Raw genomic sequence first — 26,019 nt, forward strand, 5'->3', positions numbered from 1 at the left:
GTAGGATTCTGATGACGTTGGCTCCTATGGCCCTCCTCATCTGAGAAGTGATTTCAATTCTTGGAAACACAGGGACTTTTAAATTTTCTTTCCACGCTCCTCCCTTTCTTGGCATTCTCCTGGAAATACAGAAATACAAAGAAATTTATCTCTTCAATAAATTCTAATAAATGGCAGAACTTTCTGACAACTATGAGTCTTTCAAGTTTAATTTCATTAAAGTCCATTGACTCCCCCAAATCAACAATGACCTTTTGAAAATCTGGATCCAATTATTGTGTCTGTATCTACACAATAATTTTGAATCAAGTTTTTGGCTATTGCCTCAAAAGAATCATTTGGCTATAGCTACTAAGGTTGAAATTAAGTGATGATACAAATTATTTTGAGTATGAATTCTTAACAATCCTCTCTGGGCCCCTAAGATGTGATAGTTATAAGTTTGATCCACAATTTATTAATTAATTCACTTGATTCAACAAATATTTATTGTTGGTGTTTTGTGTATAGGCCACTGTGTAAGCTCTGCGGACATGTGATATACTAAACATTCTCTGACCACGTGAAATTTACATTCTAAGTAGACATGCAGACAGTAAACAAAGAAAAAGGTAAAACATGGTACAATATCGGGTGGCCAGTTCCATGAAGAAAAATCAAACAAGGAATGATAATAAGAATTTTGGGAGTAGAAGAGCTTGAAATACTTTTACAGGAAATCAAATCCCTTATGATTATACGGTGGAGGTGACAAATAGATTCAAGGGATTAGGTCTAATAGACAGAGTGCCTGAAGAACTATGGATGACAGTTCATAACACTGTACAGGAGTCAGTGGCCAAAACCACCCCCAAGAAAAAGAAATGCAAGCAGGCAAAGTGGCTGTCTGAGGATGCCTTACAAATAGCTGAGAAAAGAAGGGAAGTGAAAACACAAAAGAAAAAGGGAAAGATATACCCAACTAAATGCAGAGTTCCAGAGAACAGCAAGGAGAGTTGGAAAAAAAAAAAAGTATTCTTAAGTGAACAATGCAAAGAAATAGAGGAAAACAGTAGGATGGGAAAACTAGAGATTTCTTCAAGAAAACTGGAGATACCAAGGGAATTTTCAAGCAAAGATAGGCACAATAAAGGACAGAAACTGCAAGGACCTAACAGAAGCAGAAGAGATTAAGAAGAGGTGGAAAGAATACACAGAATTGAGGGAAGACACACTGAAACCATACTCACAGAAAACTAGTCAATCTAATCACACTAGGACCACAGCCTGTCTAACTCAAAGAAACCAAGCCATGCCCGTGGGGCAACCCAAGACGTGCGGGTCATGGTGGAAAGGTCTGACAGAATATGGTCCACTGGAGAAGGGAATGGCAAACTACTTCAGTATTCTTGCCTTGAGACCCCATGAACAGTATGAAAAGGCAAAATGATAGGATACTGAAAGAGGAACTCCCCAGGTCAGTAGGTGCCCAATATGCTACTGGAGATCAGTGGAGAAATAACTCCAGAAAGAATGAAGGGATGAAGCCAAAGCAAACACAATACCCAGCTGTGGATGTGACTGGTGATAGAAGCAAGGTCTGATGCTGTAAAGAGCAATATTGCATAGGAACCTGGAATGTCAGGTCTGTGAATCAAGGCAAATTGGAAGTGGTCAAAGGAGAGATGGCAAGAGTGAACGTTGACATTCTAGGAATCAGTGAACTAAAATGGACTGGAATGGGTGAATTTAACTCAGATGACCATTATATCTACTACTGCAGGCAGGAATCCCTCAGAAGAAATAGAGTAGCCATCATGGTCAACAAAAGAATCTGAAATGCAGTACTTGGATGCAATCTCAAAAACGAGAGAATGATCTCTGTTCGTCTCCAAGGCAAACCATTCAATATCACAGTTATCCAAGTCTATGCCCCGACAGGTAATGCTGAAGAAGCTGAAGTTGAACAGTTTTATGAAGACCTACAAGACCTTTTAGAACTAACACCCCCAAAAGATGTCCTTTTCATCATAGGGGACTGGAATGCAAAAGTAGGAAGTCAAGAAACACCTGGAGTAACAGGCAAATTTGGCCTTGACATACGGAATGAAGCAGGGCAAAGACTAATGGAGTTTTGCCAAGAAAATGCACTGGTCATAGCAAACACCCTCTTCCAACAACACCAGAGAAGACTCTACCCATGGATATCACCAGATGGTCAACACTGAAATCAGATTGATTATATTCTTTGCAGCCAAAGATGGAGAAGCTCTATACAGTCAACAAAAACAAGACCAGGAGCTGACTATGGCTCAGATCATGAACTCCTTATTACCAAATTCAGACTCAAATTGAAGAAAGTAGGGAAAACCGCTAGACCATTCAGGTATGACCTAAATCAAATCCCTTATGATTATACAGTGGAAGTGAGAAATAGATTTAAGGGCCTAGATCTGATAGATAGACTGCCTGATGAACTATGGAATGAGGTTTGTGACATTGTATAGGAGACAGGGATCAAGACCATCCCCATGGAAAAGAAATGCAAAAAAGCAAAATGGCTGTCTGGGGAGACCTTACAAATAGCTGTGAAAAGAAGAGAGGCGAAAAGCAAAGGAGAAACGGAAAGATATAAGCATCTGAATGCAGAGTTCCAGAGAATAGCAAGAAGAGATAAGAAAGCCTTCTTCAGCGATCAATGCAAAGCAATAGAGGGAAACAACAGAATGGGAAAGACTAGAGATCTCTTCAAGAAAATTAGACATACCAAGGGAATATTTCATGCAAAGATGGGCTTGATAAAGAACAGAAATGGTCTGGACCTAACAGAAGCAGAAGATATTAAGAAGAGGTGGCAAGAATACACAGAAGAACTGTACAAAAAAGATCTTCATGACCCAGATAATCATGATGGTGTGATCACTCATCTAGAGCCAGACATCCTGGAATGTGAAGTCAAGTGGGCCTTGGAAAGCATCACTACGAACAAAGCTAGTAGAGGTGATGGAATTCCAGTTGAGCTCTTTCAAATCCTGAAAGATGATGCTGTGAAAGTGCTGCACTCAATATGCCAGCAAATTTGGAAAACTCAGCAGTGGCCACAGGACTGGAAAAGGTCCATTTTCATTCCAATCCCAAAGAAAGGCAATGCCAAAGAATGCTCAAACTACCGCACAATTGCACTCATCTCACATGCTAGTAAAGTAATGCTCAAAATTCTCCAAGCTAGCCTTCAGCAATACGTAAACCGTGAACTTCCAGGTGTTCAAGCTGGTTTTAGAAAAGGCAGAAGAACCAGAGATCAAATTGCCAACATCTGCTGGATCATGGAAAAAGCAAGAGAGTTCCAGAAAAACATCTATTTCTGCTTTCTTGACTATGCCAAAGCCTTTGACTGTGTGGATCACAATAAACTGTGGAAAATTCTGAAAGAGATGGGAATACCAGACCACCTGACCTGCCTCATGAGAAATCTGTATGCAGGTCAGAAAGCAGCAGTTAGAACTGGACATGGAAGAGAGTGGTTCCAAATAGGAAAAGGAGTACGTCAAGGCTGTATATTGTCACCCTGCTTATTTAACTTTTATGCAGAGTACATCATGAGAAACGCTGGACTGGAAGAAACACAAGCTGGAATCAAGATTGCCAGGAGAAATATCAATAACATCAGATATGCAGATGACACCACCCTTAGGGCAGAAAGTGAAGAAGAACTAAAGAGCCTCTTGATGAAAGTGAAAGTGGAGAGTGAAAAAGGTGGCCTAAAGCTCAACATTCAGAAAACGAAGATCATGGCATCCGGTCCCATCACTTCATGGCAAATAGATGGGGAAACAGTGGAAACAATGTCAGACTTTATTTTGGGGGCCTCCAAAATCACTGCAGATGGTGATTGAAGCCATGAAATTAAAAGACACTTCCTCCTTGGAAGAAAAGTTATGACTAACCTAGATAGTATATTCAAAAGCAGAGACATTACTTTGCCAACTAAGGTCCTTCTAGTCAAGGCTGTGGTTTTTCCTGTGGTCATGTATGGATGTGAGAGTTGGACTGTGAAGAAGGCTGAGCGCCGAAGAATTGATGTTTTTGAACTGTGGTGTTGGAGAAGACTCTTGAGAGTGCCTTGGACTGCAAGGAGATCCAACCAGTCCATTCTGAAGGAGATCAGCCCTGGGATTTCTTTGGAAGGAATGATGCTAAAGCTGAAACTCCAGTACTTTGGCCACCTCATGCGAAGAGTTGACTCACTGGAAAAGACTCTGATGCTGGGAGGGATTGGGGGCAGGAGGAGAAGGGAATGACAGAGGATGAGATGGCTGGATGGCATCACTGACTCAATGGACATGAGTCTGAGTGAACTCCGTGAGTTGATGATGGACAGGGAGGCCTGGCATGCTGCGATTCATGGGGTCACAAAGAGTCGGACACGACTGAGCGACTGAACTGAACTGAACTGTACAAAAAAGGTTTTAGTGACCTAGATAACCCTAATGATGTGATTACTCACCTAGAGCCAGACATCCTGCTGTGTGAAGTCAAGTGGGCCTTAGGGAACATTACTATGAACTAAGCTGTTGAAGGTGATAGAATTCCAGTTGAGTTATTTCAAATCCTAAAGATGATGCTGTTAAAGTACTACACTCAATATGACAGCATATTTGGAAAATGCAGCATTGGCCACAGGATTGGAGAAGGTCACTTTTCATTTCAATTCCAAAGAAAGGCAATGGCAAAGAATGTTCAAACTACTGTACATTTGCACTTGTATCACATGCTAGCCAGATAATGCTCAAAATACTTCAAACTAGGCTTCAACAGTACATGAACTGAGAACTTCCAGAGGTACAAGCTGGGTTTACAAAAAGCAGAGAAACAAAAGAACAATATGCCAACATCTGTTGGATCATACAAAAAGCAAGAGAATTCCAGAAAAACATCTACTTCTGCTTCATTGACTGCGCTAAAGCCTTTGTCTGTGTGGATCACAACAAACTGTGGGAAATTCTTGAAGATATGGGAATACCAAACCACCTTATGGGCCTCCTGAGAAACCTGTCTGCAGGTCAAGAAGCAACAGTTAGAACCAGATATGGTACAACAGACTGGTTCCAAATTGGGAAAAGGATATGTCAAGGCTGTATATTGTCACCCTGATTATTTAACTTCTATACAGGGTACATCATGCAAAATGCCAGACTGGAAGAAGCACAAGCTGGAACCAAAATTGCCGGGAGAAATATCAATAACCTCAGATACGCAGATGACACCACCCTTATGGCAGAGGGTAAGAGGAACTAAAGAGCCTCTTGATGAAGGTGAAAGAGTAGAGTGAAAAAGCTGGCTTAAAACTCAGCATTCAAAAAACGAAGATCATGGCATCTGGTCCCATCACTTCATGGCTAATAGATGGGGAAACAATGGAAACAGTGACAGACTTTCTTTTCTTGGGCTCCCAAATCACTGCAGATAGTGACTGCGGCCATGAAATTAAAAGACATTTGCTCCTTGGAAGAAAAGTTACAACAAACCTAGACAGCATATTAAAAAGCAGGAACATTACTTTGCTAACAAAAGTCCATATACTCAAAGCTATGGTTTTCCCAGTAGTCATGTATGGGTGTGAGAGCTGAACCATAAAGAAAGTTGAGCACTGAAGAACTGATGCTTTTGAACTGTGGTGTTAGAGAAGACTCTTGAGAGTCACTTGGACTGCAAGGAGATCAAACCAGTCAATCCTAAAGGAAATCAGTCCTGCATATTCATTGGAAGGACTGATGCTGAAGCTGAAGCTCCATTACTTTGGCCACCTGGTGCAGAGCTGACTCATTAGAAAAGACCCTGATGCTGGGAAATATTGAAGGCAGGAGGAGAAGAGGATGAGATGGTTGGATGACATCACTGACTCAATCAAAGAGTTTGAGCAAGCTCTGGAAGATGGTGAAGGACAAGGAAGCCTGGTATGCTGCAGTACATGGGGTCACTAAGAGTCAGACATGACTGAGCTACTGAACTGAATTGATATATATACATATATACACTCTCCCTCTTGAGTCTCCCTCCCATCCCACCACCCACCCCCAATCCCACCCCTCTAGGTCATCACAGAGCATCACACTGGATTTCCTGTGTTAAATAGCAGCTTCCCACTAGCTATCTATTTTACACATGGTAGCATATAAATGTCAAAGCTACTCTCTCAATTCACCCCCTCCCAGGACTTAATGTCAATGTCACCAGGCAGAAAATGAAGAATCAGAGTATGAAGACCTTATCAGTTGTTAGCAAGTCTGCAAAGGACAAAAGGGGCCAAGGCCACACAGGGCAAGAAGGAAAATTTCCCAATTCAGTTAAGGGCAAGAGTTGAATGCCCAGGTACAGGAAGAAGAAAAAAGGGATTTCAGAGATAGACTTCTATTCCTCCCCTCTCCTTTGCAGCCCCAACATCTCAGTGGAACTCTCTGACTACTGTGACCTAGGTTTTGTTTGTCAGTTATGCTGGTGGTAGTGATGGTGGTTGGTAGGTTGATTATCTGCTTGTTTGTTTTAAAAAGAGCTTATTAATTTCCTGGAAGGCAAGGAAAATTCAGCCTTTCAGGACACAAAGCTTTTAACTGCTCTCTTCAGGGAGGGTGGAAGGAAGAGTATTTTTATCCTTTCAACAGAAGAAAATAATTAAGATCTCAATCAGTTTGGAATGCTGCAATGAACAGATTTTAAATCTGATGAAATTGGCTGACCTGGAAAGATAGGGCTTGATCCTGGGCTGGAAAGTTAACAATCCTTTTGGGAATTTAGCATCACAGCTCCCAGTGCTGCTGATCCATGGACCACCCTTTGTATAGCAAGGTGTTAGGCTGGCGTCCTGGAAGAGGGTCCATGTGCCGTGCTTGCTGTTGTATTAGGAGGAGGTACAAGAAAGTCAGGATGCGGGATTGTGTTGCCAACTTCTTATAGCCCTTAGTAAGCCTCTTTTTCTCTGCAAAAAAAAAAAGACGCATGCTTAGCCTCACACTGGCTTGTGTGAAAACAGAGAAAGAACAAAACACATTTCTGTTAAGAGAGGTGCTCATTGCCTGTGAGCTACAGTTTTTAAAAATGGCTGAAATGTACTTTTCACAATAGCCAAGATATGGAAACAACCTAAATTCTCATCAACAGATAAATGGATGAAGATGGTGATGATGATGATCACATATACACACAAAAAATGGCATACTACTCAGCCATAAAAAAGAATGAAAGAATGCCATTAGCAGCAACATGGATGAGCCTAGAGATGGTCATGCTAAGTGAAGTGAGTCAGAGAAAGACAAATACCATATGAAATCGCTTACATGGGGAGTCTGCAGTATGACACAAATGAGCTAATCTGCAGTTCACAGATTCACAGACGTAGAGAGCAGATTTGTGGTTGCCTGAGGGAGAGAGGGTGAGTGGGGGCTGGATTGGGAGTTTGGGATTAGTAGATGCAAAGTACTACATGTAGAATAGATAAGCAACAAGGTCCTACTGTATAGCCCAGGGAATTATATTCAATATCCTGTGATTAATCACAATGGAAAAGACTACGTAAAATTGACTCACTTTGCTGTGCAGCAGAAATCAATACAACATTGTATATCAACTATACTTCAATAAAATTTTTTTTAATTTAAATGGCTGAAATGTGATGACTGTTTCTCTTGTTCAACTTTTTAGAGTGTGCCCATAGTAACAGGAAATACATGTGAATGAGTGAATAACTGAACTCACTCGACGAAAGAGCTACCCAGTAATTAGAACCACCCACTAAAGAAGCAGGTTGCCATGTAATGAGGTCTCCAACCAGGAGTTTTAAGCAGAGACTTGGTGATCTGTCAAAGATGAGATAGAGCGGTACTTCTCCAGCTTTAATGTGAGTAAGTGTTACCTGGGGACCTTGTGAAAATGCAGATTCTGATTTGATAGGTCTGGGGTGGGCCCTGGGAGTCTGTATTTCTAGATAGCTCCAGAGGATTCCAATGCTGTAGGTGCAGACTCTTCTATTCAAAGTGCAGACCACACTTTAAACAGGAAGGATATAGCAGGGATCTCATAGATAGAAAGGTCAACTAGGTTGCCTGCAAGCTAAGTCGCTTCCGTCGTGTCCAGCTCTATGATCCCATGGACTGTTGCCTGCTAGGCTCCTCTGGGCAAGAATACTGGAGTGGGTTGCCAGGCTCTCCTCCAGGAGATTTTCCCAACCCAGCGATCAAATCCATATCTCTTATGTCTCCTGCATTGGCAGGTGGATTCTTTACCACTAGCACCACCTGGGAAGACCTATACTAGGTCATTAGTTTCCAAACCCACCTGCATGTCAGACTCACCCAGGAGATGTACTAGAAATGAAGGTTCTAAGCTCCAATGCCAGAGATTCAAATTCTGTAGATGAGGAACAGAACTTGGACCTTTGTATTTTTAACAAGCTTTCCACTGATTCAGATACACTCTTTGGGAAACACTGAACCAGAGGCTTCCTAAATTTATTTCAAACTCTACACTTCCTTCTCTCAAGAATCTGACAAATATAAATCAGAATGGGGCAAGTGCAGGCTGACAGCAATCCTCCCGCTGTACGTGTGTATGCGCTTAGTCACTCAGTCGTGTCTGACTCTTTGGGACCCAGCAGACTGTAGCCCGCCAGGGTCCTCTGTCCATGGGGATTCTCCAGCAAGAATACTGGAGTGGGCTGCCATGCCCTCCTCCAGGGATCTTCCCCACCCAAGGATTGAACCCAGGTCTCCCGCACCGCAGGTGGATTCTGTACCATCTAAGCCAACAGAGGAAGCTGTCCTCATGTATAGATGTTGTAAATAGCACAGGGTCAGAACACATCCCTGCTCTTTAGGAGTCCTAGCTTTACACTTATTCCCTCTCCTGGGAATTTGGCATTTTCCATCCTTTTGCAGAGTAGACTTTCGTTGTACTCTCAAAATAGCTCGATTATTGATTCTTTCCTTGAAAGAAGGGCTATGACAAACCTAGCCATCATATTAAAAAGCAGAGATGTTACTTTGCCGACAAAGATCCCTATAGTCAAAGCTATGGTTTTTTCAGTAGTTATGCATGAATGTGAGAGCTGGGTGATAAAAAAGACTGAGTACCGAAGAATTGATGTCTTCGAAATATGATGCTGGAGAAGACTCTTGAGAGTTCCTTAGACAGCAAGGAACTCAAACCAGTCAATCCTAAAGAAAATCGACCCTGAATATTCATTGGCAAGACTGGTGATGAAGCTGAAGCTCCAATACTTTGGCCGCCTAATGTGAAGAACTGACTCGTTAGAAGAGACCCTGATTCTGGGAAAGACTGAAGACAGGACGAGAAGAGGACGACAGGATGAGATGGTTGAATGGCGTCACTGACTCAGTGGACATGAAACTGAAAGTGAAAGGCACTCAGTCGTGTCGGACTCTTTGAGACCCCATGTACTATACAGTCCATAGAATTCTCCAGGCCAGAATGCTGGAGTGGGTAGCCTTTCTCTTCAGGGGATCTTCCCAACCCAGGGATCAAACCCAGGTCTCCCACATTGCAGGCGGGTTCTTTACCAGCTGAACCACCAGGGAAGCCACAGAGAAGATGTGGTACATACATACAATGGAATACAACTCAGCCATAAAAAAGAATGAAACAATGCCATTTGCTGCAACGTGGATGGAGCTAGAGATTATCATACTAAGTGAAGTAAGTCAGACAGAGAAAGACAAATATCGTGTGGTATTGCTTATATGCAGAATCTTCAAAAATGATACCAATGAACATATTTACAAAACAGAAACAAGCTCACAGGCTTAGAGAATTTATGGTTATGCAGTGGCAAAGGGATAGACTCAGAGTTTGGAACTGATACGTATACGTTGTTACATTTAAAGTAGATAAACCAGAATTGAAAGAGACACATGTACCCCAATGTTCATCGCAGCACTGTTTATAATAGCCAGGACATGGAAACAACCTAGATGTCCATCAGCAGATGAATGGATAAGGAAGCTTTGGTACATATACACGATGGAGTATTACTCAGCCGTTAAAAAGAATTCATTTGAATCAGTTCTGATGAGATGGATGAAACTGGAGCCGATTATACAGAGTGAAGTAAGCCAGAAAGAAAAACACCAATACAGTATACTAACACATATATATGGAATTTAGAAAGATGGCAATGACGACCCTGTATGCAAGACAGGAAAAAAGACACAGCTGTGTATAACGGACTTTTGGACTCAGAGAGAGAGGGAGAGGGTGGGATGATTTGGGAGAATGGCATTCTATCATGTATACTATCATGTAAGAATTGAATCGCCAGTCTATGTCTGACGCAGGATACAGCATGATTGGGGCTGGTGCATGGGGATCACCCACAGAGATGTTATGGGGAGGGAGGTGGGAGGGGGTTTCATGTTTGGGAACACATGTAAGAATTAAAGATTTTAAAATTTAATAAAAAAAAAAAAAAGAAAAAAAAAAATAAATAAAGTAGATAACCAGCAAAGACCTACTGTATAGCACAGGCAACACTACTCAATAGTCTGCACTAACCTAAATGGGAAAGGAATTTGAAAAAGAATAAACACCCATATATGTACAACTGAATCACTTTGCTGTATACCTGAAATTAACACAAATTGTTAACCAAATATACTCCAATATAAAAACTTTGTTTAAATAAATAAATAGAATTGCCCACACGCTGTTGTTCACAGAAGGACATTCTACAGCACCTTGAAAACTTGTATTTCTTAAGAAAAGAACAAGAAAGCAAGACCATAAAGGCTCTTTCTCTCTCTTCCCCTGGCCCCTGCCCGCTTCTTAGGACTTTGAGAAGAGTGATAGGCAAATAACCACTTAGGCCTCCCCGGGTTCCCAGGAAAGCAGAACAATAGACTTGCTATTTGAGCAAGTCTACTCCAGCACCCCACCCCATTCCAGCCTCACCCCAGTCTTTCAGAGCTCATTTTCTTTGCATATCCCCAAATTGAAGTAGTTAGATCTCAACCATTTATGGCATATCTCAGACAGCCACCAGCCACTAGTGCCAGGGCTAGTCAGCCGCTGTGCGGGGTGCCTTCTCGAGAATGTTCATGTGGAATTCCAGCCTCCATCTGGCCAAGAGACCTAAGGATAAAGTTTCACAAGACCGGGGCAAGTGGGTTCTGCTGCTTCTGAAAGATTCTTCCGTCATTTGGGAAACAGACGTTGAATTTCCGCCTTCAGGCTGGAAAAGTGGCTTGAGCTGCTGTTTTCATCCAACTGTAAGAGGACCAAAATTCAAATGATGCTCATGATCTCCTGGCTCTCTTTGTTTTTGTGCATCCTAGGTTGGGCTCTAAATAAACTTAGTGGGGCTTCAAGTTGGGGAAAATGAAAGAAAGAAGAGAAAAATCCAGAAATGATGCCCTCTAGCTATGAACAGCCACAGTGTTTTAGTCAATTCAGAAACTGCTTCCAAAAACAGCTTTAGAACCAACAGCTGAGACCTTGGATTTGAATGACAAAATTAAGCCAAGGTCATTCTTACACCCATGTCATCATCTTTATCCTCAAAACAAATACCATCGATTGCCCAATACAGTTGAGAGCTCTTGAGGATTTTATTATCTAATCTGGGCAACAGGAAAGATGCAAAAAGACATGATAAATAGGAAAAGCAAAAGAAAGAAGAGAAGCAGTATCTGGTGTTCCCTGGAGCTTGGCTGGTAGGGAAGGCTCCATGGGCAAGACAGAGTTGAGATACTGGTTGGGCAAGAAGGGAGCCAGCCAGCCAGCATTGGAGAACAGCAGAGAGACAGTCAGAAGCAGGAGTGTGTGTGTGACACCGTGGGGGAAAGGAGAAGGTTAGTGTGGCTGGAATGAAGAGCTTGGGTAAAGGAATGGTGTATGAGGGACCGGAAGAGATGGGAGGTTCCAGGCTAGAACCTTGGATAAGACATGAGACTTTGTTCTCTGGTAATAGGGAGCTCGAGAGTGAAAACTTTGGTATAGAGGAGAAAAGGGTGGAGAGGATCGGTGGCAGGGAGACCAGTGAGAAGGATATGATCTTGGGGCAAAACTAGGGTGAGTCAGGGCAGAACCAGAATGTGGGGAAAGGAAGGAACTGACCGGTGCAAGAGGTTTATGAAAGACAAATGGTTCGGAATCAGTGACTGAGGTGTGAGATGGCGGGGAAGCAGAGGGAGAAAAAAGAGTGAAAGTCACTCAGGATGACTCCCTGGTTTCTGACTGCAGCGGCAGAGGGAATGATCATGTTCCCAGCAGAATTTTCCTTCTCCTTTCTCAACAAGATTCCTCTCGTGGGTTTATTCTCCTTATCCCTCAGAACTAAAGGCAACTCCATCCCAGTTGGTTCTAACAGAGAATAAAATAAGACTCTGATCCCCCTTTTGTATAAAGAGGACCTAAGGATACATGATTGGTACAAGATTGAACAGGTAGGGCCAAAGGAGGTGAGTACTAGGAGCTCCTGGATCCGATGATTCACAAGAGAATCCTAAACAGCAGAACCTTGAGGAGCCAACACAAGTATTTAGTGGGCCCACTTCTCTTTATAGATAAACTGAGAGCTGCAGATGAAGAATGACTTCCTCAGGGTCACACGATCAGTGGGTAGCAAGGTTAGCTTAGAACCTGGGCTCCTGAATCTTAATCCAGAGCTGCTTGCATTTCTAGCTGTTGCTTAGTGTTTTGTCTGTGTGTGCGGTGTGCACATGCTCGCTGAGTGATGGGGCATTTTATTTGAATGATATTTTCTCTGTGGATTTACCACAAATTATACCTCACCTGACTCCTCATATAATAACAATAATAATTCAAGGTTGACTTTGGTTTAAAATCCTGACTGTGTGACTTATATGATAGCTGGCTTATCTCCTCATCTCTATCCCCATCATCTTTGCATCTATTTCAGTTCAAAAGGTCTTGGCTAAGCTATAAGATCTGTCTGTCACCTTTCCTAGTTTTATCCCTACACCATTCTGCTAAGGCAAGGAACAGATCTGACACCTTTTTCATTTGAAGCGAACTTTATCAAAATGCATCATTTCTAAGCTAATTAGGGAAAAGGAGGGTTGGGGTAAGAAAAGGAAACAAAACAAGAAGCACGTAATACCAGGTGCTCTCTTAGAGGGCGAGATAAGGAAGGAAGAGATCTTGTTGATATCTGACAGAAAACCACAAAATTCTGCAAAGCAATTATCCCTCAATTAAAAAATAAATAAAGTGGCAAAAAAAAAAAAAAGAAAGGAAGAGAAATGGAACAATGATGGAAAATAGGAGACTGGCCTTGATCAAAAAAGGATTTTAGATTAATGGAAAGAAGGGTTCATTGGTTCAAGATGGCGGAGTAGAAGGACATGTATGGCTCATCTCCTCTTGCAAGAGCCCCAAATTCACAAACAGTTACAGAATAACCATCAACAGGTGGAGGCTGGAACTCAAGGGAAAAAGAGATGTGCCATGTCCAGCTACAAAGGAGAAGCCAAGTGAAACAGCAGGAGGGGCATAGTCATGATAAAAGCAAAACCCATACTCTCCAGGTGGTTGACCCACAGACTGGAGAACAACGATACCGAAGAAGATGTCCCACTCTTGTGGAGGTTCACAGTCCCATGTCAGGCTGCCCAGTCTGAGGATCCAGACAAAGCATTACGAATCCCCAGGGAACATGACTTTGAAGGCCAGAAGGATTAGATTGCAGGACTTCCACAGGCCTGGGGGAAACAGAGACTCTTACTGTTGAAGGACACAGACAAAACCTTGCGTGCACCAGGACCCAGGGGAAAGGAGTAGGTTAATGGAGAGAAGGAGGAACATTCTGCCCACTCCATCAGGGAGGTTCTTGGGAATTCCCTCTGCCTTTTCACCAAGAGTGCTTCCTGGAGGCTCTGAACAAGACCCAACCCACGGTTCCCAACATTCTATGGCTGATTGGAAAAACTCAATGATATTTGGTTTACCACTAGAAAACTGGATGTTATGCCAGTCTCAGAAGCCAGCAAACATCCAACAACTCCTCCCACTAAAAAGTGCTTAGAGAAGACAGGAGGCCTCTTCTCACCTGCTGAAGAAAGCACACAAACCATTCCAGACACTTTTCTCTTCCACATATCCCTCTTTCTCCTGAAAGGGGTTATCTTGCAATGTCCCCATCCCTCCCAAGGGCCTGTGCTGCCAGGGACACCATTCAGAGAAGCACTGTCATCTCTATACCTCTCCCAAGGCCAAGATGGCTTATGTCAGAGCACCTGGGTTCCTCCCTTCTCTGGGGTGAACAGGGGATACATCCCAGAGAGGGGAAACATTGGCATATGGAACCATGCTGGGGACAAGAAGTCTGTTTGTTTGGTGTTCTCAGAACTAGCAGGAGGAAATGCATTTTAGCCAGGGAAGGAAAAAATAATAATAATAACGTGTCCAGCTGTGAACGACAGCCAAGCCAGCAGAAGGTGGGTGAAAACGGACAGCTGAGGAAGTGACTGGCTGGACGTCCAAGAACCTGCATCACCTGAAACAGTGAAAATGACTGGGAAGTCAGAGCCCTGTGTGAGAGCTGCAATCACCTCATACACATCCGTCACTTTGCCCCTCACTGACCGTGAATGCCCCTTGACCAGCATGCAATATATCCACAGCACACGGAACTGCACTTCTGGAAGTATAAGAGGACATCCGACCATGTCTGAGGTCAGCCTCACTTATAAACTGTGAATTCATGGAAAGTGTACATTTGTGTGTGTGTATGCACGCACTGCCACGCGCCAGTGATGGACTTCCTCTTCATTGGGTATGATATTGTGCAGGGCCCTGTGGGGCTCCTGGGCACAAGATGTTCCTGTGTCCCCCATTTCTTTAATGAAAGGAAACAGCTTCATTCAGCCTTCATGATCTTCCCTGGGTTCCAAGTGGCAGATTCAAGCCACTTGATTAGGAAAAGGAGGGGAAGAGATACCAGGGAGAAACAAACAGTCAGAAGCAGGCTTGGGCTAAAGTTCTCTTTCCCCATCGGTGGATACACACAACAATCTTTGGCCTATTTTGCAGATACTGAAACCCCTCCCAAGTGGGAGAAGTTAGCAATAAATGATAATATGCTGCCCACAGGCCTGGAGACTCCAGAGCAGTCGGACCTGAAGGCTCATGATGCTGACTCCTACTTACCTCACCACCAACCCATCAGAAGAACCTCCAGGAGCTGATCATGCCCTCTTTGAACAATTACTGTAAAACTTCTCACTATCTTCCCCAAGTGTGGACACATGGTTTTGAGGGCATTCGCCCACTGTGGCTCCCTTTCCCTGGCCTAACAACAAAGCTATCCTAGTCTACTCCACCTGAACTCTGTCTCTGAGATTTGATTTGGCACCAGTATACAGAGAAGCTGGGCTTTTGGCATCAAATGTGGTACCCAATGCGGGGCTGACTCAGGGACAGTCCCAGGCAGGGAGGGGTCCCTAGAGGCCAGATTGTCTAGGACCCTCGCTTGAAAGTCTGAGCCCTAGTCACACTGATCTGCTATCCTGGCAGCTGGGACTCCAGGGTGAAGGGGGGACCACTCTACCAGCTGCCAAGGCCCTTTTGCTTTGAGGATGTTCCTCTCTTCCTCCTGCTTGGACAGCCCTGGACTTCCTACTCTGCGGAATTACTTTGAGAAAGCAGAAAAGATAGTGTCTGACATCTAGACACCTCTACCAGAACCTGGTAAATCCCAGGAGTGCACTCCCAGGCTTCTTCAACTTTGTCCCCTTGAGGAAATTTGGGTTCTCATTTGGGATTGTTCATTTCAGAAAGGAGATCCTGTCTGTAAGGCACTGCTTGGACTAAGGTCACAGGCTTAGTGGGACTTGGAAGCAGCCGCTCTGAGTTTTGTGCTGTCTGTTGCTTTCTGGAATAAGGCTTCCGTCTGCTGGCAAATTTTGTTTTGTTTTCAGTCCACTAGTGAGGGTTTTTTGATCAATATGGGAAGTGCTTCTTCAATCAATATGGAAAGAGCTTCAGTTTCATCTGATAGCCCCCAGGGGAAAATTTTCACAGCTTGGATGACCTATAGTTAGAAACCTATGACTAATAAAAGAAATTGTTTCCAAAATTTTTGGAAATTTTTTTCCAAAAGAAAAAAAACCGTTTCCAAATCCAAGCTTGCTCTGCCTGCCACACAACAGGCCAGTGAATCTGAGAGACAAGGTGTGAGGCAAGGAATAAGCTTTATTCAGAAAACTAGCTGACTAAGAAGGTGGCAGACTAATGTCTCATAGGAACCATCTTGTCAGGAAAGTTCTTTTATAGAGTAGAGACAGAGAGGAGCAATCAGGAAATATAGTCAAAAGGTAGTAGACAACTATCATGTAAGAAACAAATCGCCAGTCTGTGTTCGATACAGGATACAGGATGCTTGGGGCTGGTGCACGAGGATGATCCAGAGAGATGATATGGGGTGGGAGGTGGGAGGTGGGGTTCAGGATTGGGAACTCACGTACACCCGTGGCGGATTCATGTCAATATATGGCAAAACCAATGCAGTATTGTAAAGCAAAATAAAGTAAAAATAAAAATTTTTTTAAAAGGTAGTATACAGAAGAAGTAGAGAGGAAGTAAAGTAAAAAGCGTCTTCAGTCTTGCAAAACACCTCCTGGAAGGGTCAGCCTCCCATGTAATTTAACACACCAAGTGAACTTAATTAGGTTAATATCTTCTTTTGGGGTGTTTCACAGGCTGTTTGAAGCATCCCAAAGTTAGCTACAGGTAATTTGGCTTGAGAAGTTTTGTCAGAAGAACTTAAAAGAAGTTTTTCTAAACACAACGGAATCATAAGTCACTGTGAAATAGTTATTTATTTAGCCAAAGTAACAATGAAAGAGTTCAAAGGCAAATATAGAGCACTTAAAAGGTAAAGAAACTTTAAAAATCTGTTATCAAAGGCAGTTTCGCATCTTCAGAAAACTTGGCCATTTTAACAGAAAGAAAAGCCAAATTTATGTTTTGCACTAGCTTCCTTTTAAGGTTCATTTACTCAATCACACTTATTTTAAACTTAGTCAATCCTGACTGATCATGGGGTCCATTTTCCACAAACCTTTCATCATTTAACTGATTTTAGCACAATTTTAGCTTGTTGTAGAATATCTGGAGAGATCTTAGAACATATATTTCTAAAAGTTCACTCAAAACTTTTTTCTCACTTGTATTTTCTTTCCTTAAAGTTTCTTTATCTAAAAGACTCTTGTTTCATTTTCATTTCTTTAAAAGTTTCTTTACCTTGAATTGGGCCACCACTCACCTGTGGGTGCATCGCTTACTTTGCTGATGTGTTACAAAGAGCATACACAGAGGCTCGAGGTCTAGTGGAAGGAGACTAGTCCACCATCTTGGATCTAGTTGCTTATAAACAGCCTTTGTAATATCCTTGGGTTATGTCATTCTTTCAAAGGTTGTACCCTGCCCCCCACACTCCTATTTCATTTCCACCCTCAGACGTTTTACTCCCATATTCTCCTGGGAAGCAGAGGAGTGATGGTCTATCTTCTGTAACTGCTTCAAGGCCGAGTAGGGCCATAGACCCTGCCTGTCAGGGAGTAAAAATCTCTAGATACCTGGTCTATGGGCCCCAGGCGCAGGACAGCTCCTTGTTTTAATCTGTATGGGCTGGAATCCTCACCTATTTTCATTCTGAAAATGAATTTTCAAACATGAATTTTGAAAATCCTCACCCAACATCATGTTAATGTTGAACTGTTGTAACTGCTTCCATATTCTTCCTGTGAATCTCCTTGATAACCAAGACCTTTTTGTAACAGGATCAGAATACAAAAGTATCTATAAATGACAAAAGAATCATGTTGAATATCTGATTAACTGATAAAGAAACTTGGACAATCATTATTCCTTAACAACAACAACAACAAAACCAGACATCTCAAAAGCAAATATAAACTACTTAAAGGCAAAGAAGCTCACAAAATCTGTTATCAAAAATGGCAGTCCAAGAAAATTTTTCTCTGAACAGGGAAAGAAAAGCCAAATCCAACTTTTAGTTAAATGATGAAAGGTTTGTGGAAAATGGACCCCAAAAGGGGTTTTGTACAGAGTCAGTCAGGATTAACTAAGTTTAAAATAAATATTACATGCTAGCAAAATAATGTTCATTTCACAGGCTAGTAAAGTCATTCTCAGAATCCTTCAAGCTAGGCTTCAACAGTACATGAACCAAGAACTTCCAGATATACAAGCTGGATTTAGAAAAGGCAGAGAAACCAGAGATCTAATTGCCAACATCCATTGGATCACAGAAAAAGCTAGAGAATTCCAGAAAAACATCTACTTCTGCTTCATTGACTGTGGTAAAGGCTTTGACTATGTAGATCATAAGAAACTGTGGAAAATTCTTCCAGAGATGGGAATACCAGACCACCTTACATGTCTCCTGAGAAATCTGTATGCAGGTCAAGAAGCAACAGTTAGTACCAGACATGAAACAATGGCCTGGTTGAAAATTGGGAAAGGAGTACGTCAAGGCTATATATTGTCATCCTGCTTATTTAACTTCTATACAGGGTACGTCATGCAAAATGCCAAGCTGGATGAAGCACAAGCTGGAATCAAGATTGCTGGGAGAAATATCAATAACCTCAGATACGCAGATGACACCACCCTTATGGCAGAAAGTAAAAAGGAACTAAAGAGCCTCTTGATGAAGGTGAAAGAGGAGAGTGAAAAAGCTGGCTTAAAACTCAGCATTCAAAAAACGAAGATCATGGCATCTGGTCCCATCACTTCATGGCTAATAGATGGGGAAACAATGGAAACAGTGACAGACTTTCTTTTCTTGGGCTCCCAAATCACTGCAGATAGTGACTGCGGCCATGAAATTAAAAGACATTTGCTCCTTGGAAGAAAAGTTACAACAAACCTAGACAGCACATTAAAAAGCAGGAACATTACTTTGCTAACAAAAGTCCATATACTCAAAGCTATGGTTTTCCCAGTAGTCATGTATGGGTGTGAGAGCTGAACCATAAAGAAAGTTGAGCACTGAAGAACTGATGCTTTTGAACTGTGGTGTTAGAGAAGACTCTTGAGAGTCACTTGGACTGCAAGGAGATCAAACCAGTCAATCCTAAAGGAAATCAGTCCTGCATATTCATTGGAAGGACTGATGCTGAAGCTGAAGCTCCATTACTTTGGCCACCTGGTGCAAAGAGCTGACTCATTAGAAAAGACCCTGATGCTGGGAAATATTGAAGGCAGGAGGAGAAGAGGATGAGATGGTTGGATGACATCACTGACTCAATCAAAGAGTTTGAGCAAGCTCTGGAAGATGGTGAAGGACAAGGAAGCCTGGTATGCTGCAGTACATGGGGTCACTAAGAGTCAGACATGACTGAGCTACTGAACTGAATTGATATATATACATATATACACTCTCCCTCTTGAGTCTCCCTCCCATCCCACCCCCCACCCCCAATCCCACCCCTCTAGGTCATCACAGAGCATCACACTGGATTTCCTGTGTTAAATAGCAGCTTCCCACTAGCTATCTATTTTACACATGGTAGCATATAAATGTCAAAGCTACTCTCTCAATTCACCCCCTCCCAGGACTTAATGTCAATGTCACCAGGCAGAAAATGAAGAATCAGAGTATGAAGACCTTATCAGTTGTTAGCAAGTCTGCAAAGGACAAAAGGGGCCAAGGCCACACAGGGCAAGAAGGAAAATTTCCCAATTCAGTTAAGGGCAAGAGTTGAATGCCCAGGTACAGGAAGAAGAAAAAAGGGATTTCAGAGATAGACTTCTATTCCTCCCCGCTCCTTTGCAGCCCCAACATCTCAGTGGAACTCTCTGACTACTGTGACCTAGGTTTTGTTTGTCAGTTATGCTGGTGGTAGTGATGGTGGTTGGTAGGTTGATTATCTGCTTGTTTGTTTTAAAAAGAGCTTATTAATTTCCTGGAAGGCAAGGAAAATTCAGCCTTTCAGGACACAAAGCTTTTAACTGCTCTCTTCAGGGAGGGTGGAAGGAAAAGTATTTTTATCCTTTCAAAAGAAGAAAATAATTAAGATCTCAATCAGTTTGGAATGCTGCAATGAACAGATTTTAAATCTGATGAAATTGGCTGACCTGGAAAGATAGGGCTTGATCCTGGGCTGGAAAGTTAACAATCCTTTTGGGAATTTAGCATCACAGCTCCCAGTGCTGCTGATCCATGGACCACCCTTTGTATAGCAAGGTGTTAGGCTGGCGTCCTGGAAGAGGGTCCATGTGCCGTGCTTGCTGTTGTATTAGGAGGAGGTACAAGAAAGTCAGGATGCGGGATTGTGTTGCCAACTTCTTATAGCCCTTAGTAAGCCTCTTTTTCTCTGCAAAAAAAAAAAGACGCATGCTTAGCCTCACACTGGCTTGTGTGAAAACAGAGAAAGAACAAAACACATTTCTGTTAAGAGAGGTGCTCATTGCCTGTGAGCTACAGTTTTCAAAAATGGCTGAAATGTACTTTTCACAATAGCCAAGATATGGAAACAACCTAAATTCTCATCAACAGATAAATGGATGAAGATGGTGATGATGATGATCACGTATACACACAAAAAATGGCATACTACTCAGCCATAAAAAAGAATGAAAGAATGCCATTAGCAGCAACATGGATGAGCCTAGAGATGGTCATGCTAAGTGAAGTGAGTCAGAGAAAGACAAATACCATATGAAATCGCTTACATGGGGAGTCTGCAGTATGACACAAATGAGCTAATCTGCAGTTCACAGATTCACAGACGTAGAGAGCAGATTTGTGGTTGCCTGAGGGAGAGAGGGTGAGTGGGGGCTGGATTGGGAGTTTGGGATTAGTAGATGCAAAGTACTACATGTAGAATAGATAAGCAACAAGGTCCTACTGTATAGCCCAGGGAATTATATTCAATATCCTGTGATTAATCACAATGGAAAAGACTACGTAAAATTGACTCACTTTGCTGTGCAGCAGAAATCAATACAACATTGTATATCAACTATACTTCAATAAAATTTTTTTTAATTTAAATGGCTGAAATGTGATGACTGTTTCTCTTGTTCAACTTTTTAGAGTGTGCCCATAGTAACAGGAAATACATGTGAATGAGTGAATAACTGAACTCACTCGACGAAAGAGCTACCCAGTAATTAGAACCACCCACTAAAGAAGCAGGTTGCCATGTAATGAGGTCTCCAACCAGGAGTTTTAAGCAGAGACTTGGTGATCTGTCAAAGATGAGATAGAGCGGTACTTCTCCAGCTTTAATGTGAGTAAGTGTTACCTGGGGACCTTGTGAAAATGCAGATTCTGATTTGATAGGTCTGGGGTGGGCCCTGGGAGTCTGTATTTCTAGATAGCTCCAGAGGATTCCAATGCAGTAGGTGCAGACTCTTCTATTCAAAGTGCAGACCACACTTTAAACAGGAAGGATATAGCAGGGATCTCATAGATAGAAAGGTCAACTAGGTTGCCTGCAAGCTAAGTCGCTTCCGTCGTGTCCAGCTCTATGATCCCATGGACTGTTGCCTGCTAGGCTCCTCTTGACAAGAATACTGGAGTGGGTTGCCAGGTTCTCCTCCAGGAGATATTCCCAACCCAGCGATCAAATCCATATCTCTTATGTCTCCTGCATTGGCAGGTGGATTCTTTACCACTAGCACCACCTGGGAAGACCTATACTAGGTCATTAGTTTCCAAACCCACCTGCATGTCAGACTCACCCAGGAGATGTACTAGAAATGAAGGTTCTTAAGCTCCAATGCCAGAGATTCAAATTCTGTAGATGAGGAACAGAACTTGGACCCTTGTATTTTTAACAAGCTTTCCACTGATTCAGATACACTCTTTGGGAAACACTGAACCAGAGGCTTCCTAAATTTATTTCAAACTCTACACTTCCTTCTCTCAAGAATCTGACAAATATAAATCAGAATGGGGCAAGTGCAGGCTGACAGCAATCCTCCCGCTGTACGTGTGTATGCACTTAGTCACTCAGTCGTGTCTGACTCTTTGGGACCCAGCAGACTGTAGCCCGCCAGGGTCCTCTGTCCATGGGGATTCTCCAGCAAGAATACTGGAGTGGGCTGCCATGCCCTCCTCCAGGGATCTTCCCCACCCAAGGATTGAACCCAGGTCTCCCGCACTGCAGGTGGATTCTGTACCATCTAAGCCAACAGAGGAAGCTGTCCTCATGTATAGATGTTGTAAATAGCACAGGGTCAGAACACATCCCTGCTCTTTAGGAGTCCTAGCTTTACACTTATTCCCTCTCCTGGGAATTTGGCATTTTCCATCCTTTTGCAGAGTGGACTTTCGTTGTACTCTCAAAATAGCTCGATTATTGATTCTTTCCTTGGAAGAAGGGCTATGACAAACCTAGCCATCATATTAAAAAGCAGAGATGTTACTTTGCCGACAAAGATCCCTATAGTCAAAGCTATGGTTTTTTCAGTAGTTATGCATGAATGTGAGAGCTGGATGATAAAAAAGACTGAGTACCGAAGAATTGATGTCTTCGAAATATGATGCTGGAGAAGACTCTTGAGAGTTCCTTAGACAGCAAGGAGATCAAACCAGTCAATCCTAAAGAAAATCGACCCTGAATATTCATTGGCAAGACTGGTGATGAAGCTGAAGCTCCAATACTTTGGCCACCTAATGTGAAGAACTGACTCGTTAGAAGAGACCCTGATTCTGGGGAAGACTGAAGACAGGACGAGAAGAGGACGACAGGATGAGATGGTTGAATGGCGTCACTGACTCAGTGGACATGAAACTGAAAGTGAAAGGCACTCAGTTGTGTCGGACTCTTTGAGACCCCATGTACTATACAGTCCATAGAATTCTCCAGGCCAGAATGCTGAAGTGGGTAGCCTTTCTCTTCTCCAGGGGATCTTCCCAACCCAGGGATCAAACCCAGGTCTCCCACATTGCAGGCGGGTTCTTTACCAGCTGAACCACCAGGAAAGCCACAGAGAAGATGTGGTACATACATACAATGGAATACAACTCAGCTATAAAAGAGAATGAAATAATGCCATTTGCTGCAACGTGGATGGAGCTAGAGATTATCATACTAAGTGAAGTAAGTCAGACAGAGAAAGACAAACATCATGTGGTATTGCTTATATGCAGAATCTTCAAAAATGATACCAATGAACATATTTACAAAACAGAAACAAGCTCACAGGCTTAGAGAATTTATGGTTATGCAGTGGCAAAGGGATAGACTCAGAGTTTGGAACTGATACGTATACGCTGTTATATTTAAAATAGATAACCAGCAAAGACCTACTGTATAGCACAGGCAACACTACTCAATAGTCTGCACTAACCTAAATGGGAAAAGAATTTGAAAAAGAATAAACACCCATATATGTACAACTGAATCACTTTGCTGTATACCTGAAATTAACACAAATTGTTAACCAAATATACTCCAATATAAAAACTTTGTTTAAATAAATAAATAGCATTGCCCACACGCTGTTGTTCACAGAATAGAAGGACATTCTACAGCACCTTGAAAACTTGTATTTCTTAAGAGAAGAACAAGAAAGCAAGACCATAAAGGCTCTTTCTCCCTCTTCCCCTGGCCTCTGCCCGCTTCTTAGGACTTTGAGAAGAGTGATAGGCAAATAACCACTTAGGCCTCCCCGGGTTCCCAGGAAAGCAGAACAATAGACTTGCTATTTGAGCAAGTCTACTCCAGCACCCCACCCCATTCCAGCCTCACCCCAGTCTTTCAGAGCTCATTTTCTTTGCATATCCCCAAATTGAAGTAGTTAGATCTCAACCATTTATGGCATATCTCAGACAGCCACCAGCCACTAGTGCCAGGGCTAGTCAGCCGCTGTGCGGGGTGCCTTCTCGAGAATGTTCATGTGGAATTCCAGCCTCCATCTGGCCAAGAGACCTAAGGATAAAGTTTCACAAGACCGGGGCAAGTGGGTTCTGCTGCTTCTGAAAGATTCTTCCGTCATTTGGGAAACAGACGTTGAATTTCCGCCTTCAGGCTGGAAAAGTGGCTTGAGCTGCTGTTTTCATCCAACTGTAAGAGGACCAAAATTCAAATGATGCTCGTGATCTCCTGGCTCTCTTTGTTTTTGTGCATCCTAGGTTGGGCTCTAAATAAACTTAGTGGGGCTTCAAGTTGGGGAAAATGAAAGAAAGAAGAGAAAAATCCAGAAATGATGCCCTCTAGCTATGAACAGCCACAGTATTTTAGTCAATTCAGAAACTGTCCAAAAACAGCTTTAGAACCAACAGCTGAGACCTTGGATTTGAATGACAAAATTAAGCCAAGGTCATTCTTACACCCGTGTCATCATCTTTATCCTCAAAACAGATATCATCGATTGCCCAGTACAGTTTAGAGCTCTTGAGGATTTTATTATCTAATCTGGGCAACAGGAAAGATGCAAAAAGACATGATAAATAGGAAAAGCAAAAGAAGGAAGAGAAGCAGTATCTGGTGTTCCCTGGAGCTTGGCTGGTAGGGAAGGCTCCATGGGCAAGACAGAGTTGAGATACTGGTTGGGCAAGAAGGGAGCCAGCCAGCCAGCATTGGAGAACAGCAGAGAGACAGTCAGAAGCAGGAGTGTGTGTGACACCATGGGGGAAAGAGAAGGTTAGTGTGGCTGGAATGAAGAGCTTGGGTAAAGGAATGGTGTATGAGGGACCGGAAGAGATGGGAGGTTCCAGGCTAGAACCTTGGATAAGACATGAGACTTTGTTCTCTGGTAATAGGGAGCTCGAGAGTGAAAACTTTGGTATAGAGGAGAAAAGGGTGGAGAGGATCGGTGGCAGGGAGACCAGTGAGAAGGATATGATCTTGGGGCAAAACTAGGGTGAGTCAGGGCAGAACCAGAATGTGGGGAAAGGAAGGAACTGACCGGTGCAAGAGGTTTATGAAAGACAAATGGTTCGGAATCAGTGACTGAGGTGTGAGATGGCGGGGAAGCAGAGGGAGAAAAAAGAGTGAAAGTCACTCAGGATGACTCCCTGGTTTCTGACTGCAGCGGCAGAGGGAATGATCATGTTCCCAGCAGAATTTTCCTTCTCCTTTCTCAACAAGATTCCTCTCGTGGGTTTATTCTCCTTATCCCTCAGAACTAAAGGCATCCATCCCAGCTGGTTCTAACAGAGAATAAAATGAGACTCTGATCCCCCTTTTGTATAAAGAGGACCTAAGGATACATGATTGGTACAAGATTGAACAGGTAGGGCCAAAGGAGGTGAGTACTAGGAGCTCCTGGATCCGATGATTCACAAGAGAATCCTAAACAGCAGAACCTTGAGGAGCCAACACAAGTATTTAGTGGGCCCACTTCTCTTTATAGATAAACTGAGAGCTGCAGATGAAGAATGACTTCCTCAGGGTCACACGATCAGTGGGTAGCAAGGTTAGCTTAGAACCTGGGCTCCTGAATCTTAATCCAGAGCTGCTTGCATTTCTAGCTGTTGCTTAGTGTTTTGTCTGTGTGTGCGGTGTGCACATGCTCGCTGAGTGATGGGGCATTTTATTTGAATGATATTTTCTCTGTGGGTTTACCACAAATTATTCCTCACCTGACTCCTCATATAATAACAATAATAATTCAAGGTTGACTTTGGTTTAAAATCCTGACTGTGTGACTTATATGATAGCTGGCTTATCTCCTCATCTCTATCCCCATCATCTTTGGATCTATTTCAGTTCAAAAGGTCTTGGCTAAGCTATAAGATCTGTCTGTCACCTTTCCTAGTTTTATCCCTACACCATTCTGCTAAGGCAAGGAACAGATCTGACACATTTTTCATTTGAAGCGAACTTTATCAAAATGCATCATTTCTAAGCTAATTAGGGAAAAGGAGGGTTGGGGTAAGAAAAGGAAACAAAACAAGAAGCACGTAATGCCAGGTGCTCTCTTAGAGGGAGAGATAAGGAAGGAAGAGATGTTGATATCTGACAGAAAACCACAAAATTCTACAAAGCAATTATCCCTCAATTAAAAAAATAAAAAAGTGGCAAAAAA

This window comes from Capricornis sumatraensis, chromosome 8, assembly GCF_032405125.1.
Source record: "Capricornis sumatraensis isolate serow.1 chromosome 8, serow.2, whole genome shotgun sequence".
Taxonomy (NCBI): domain Eukaryota; kingdom Metazoa; phylum Chordata; class Mammalia; order Artiodactyla; family Bovidae; genus Capricornis; species Capricornis sumatraensis.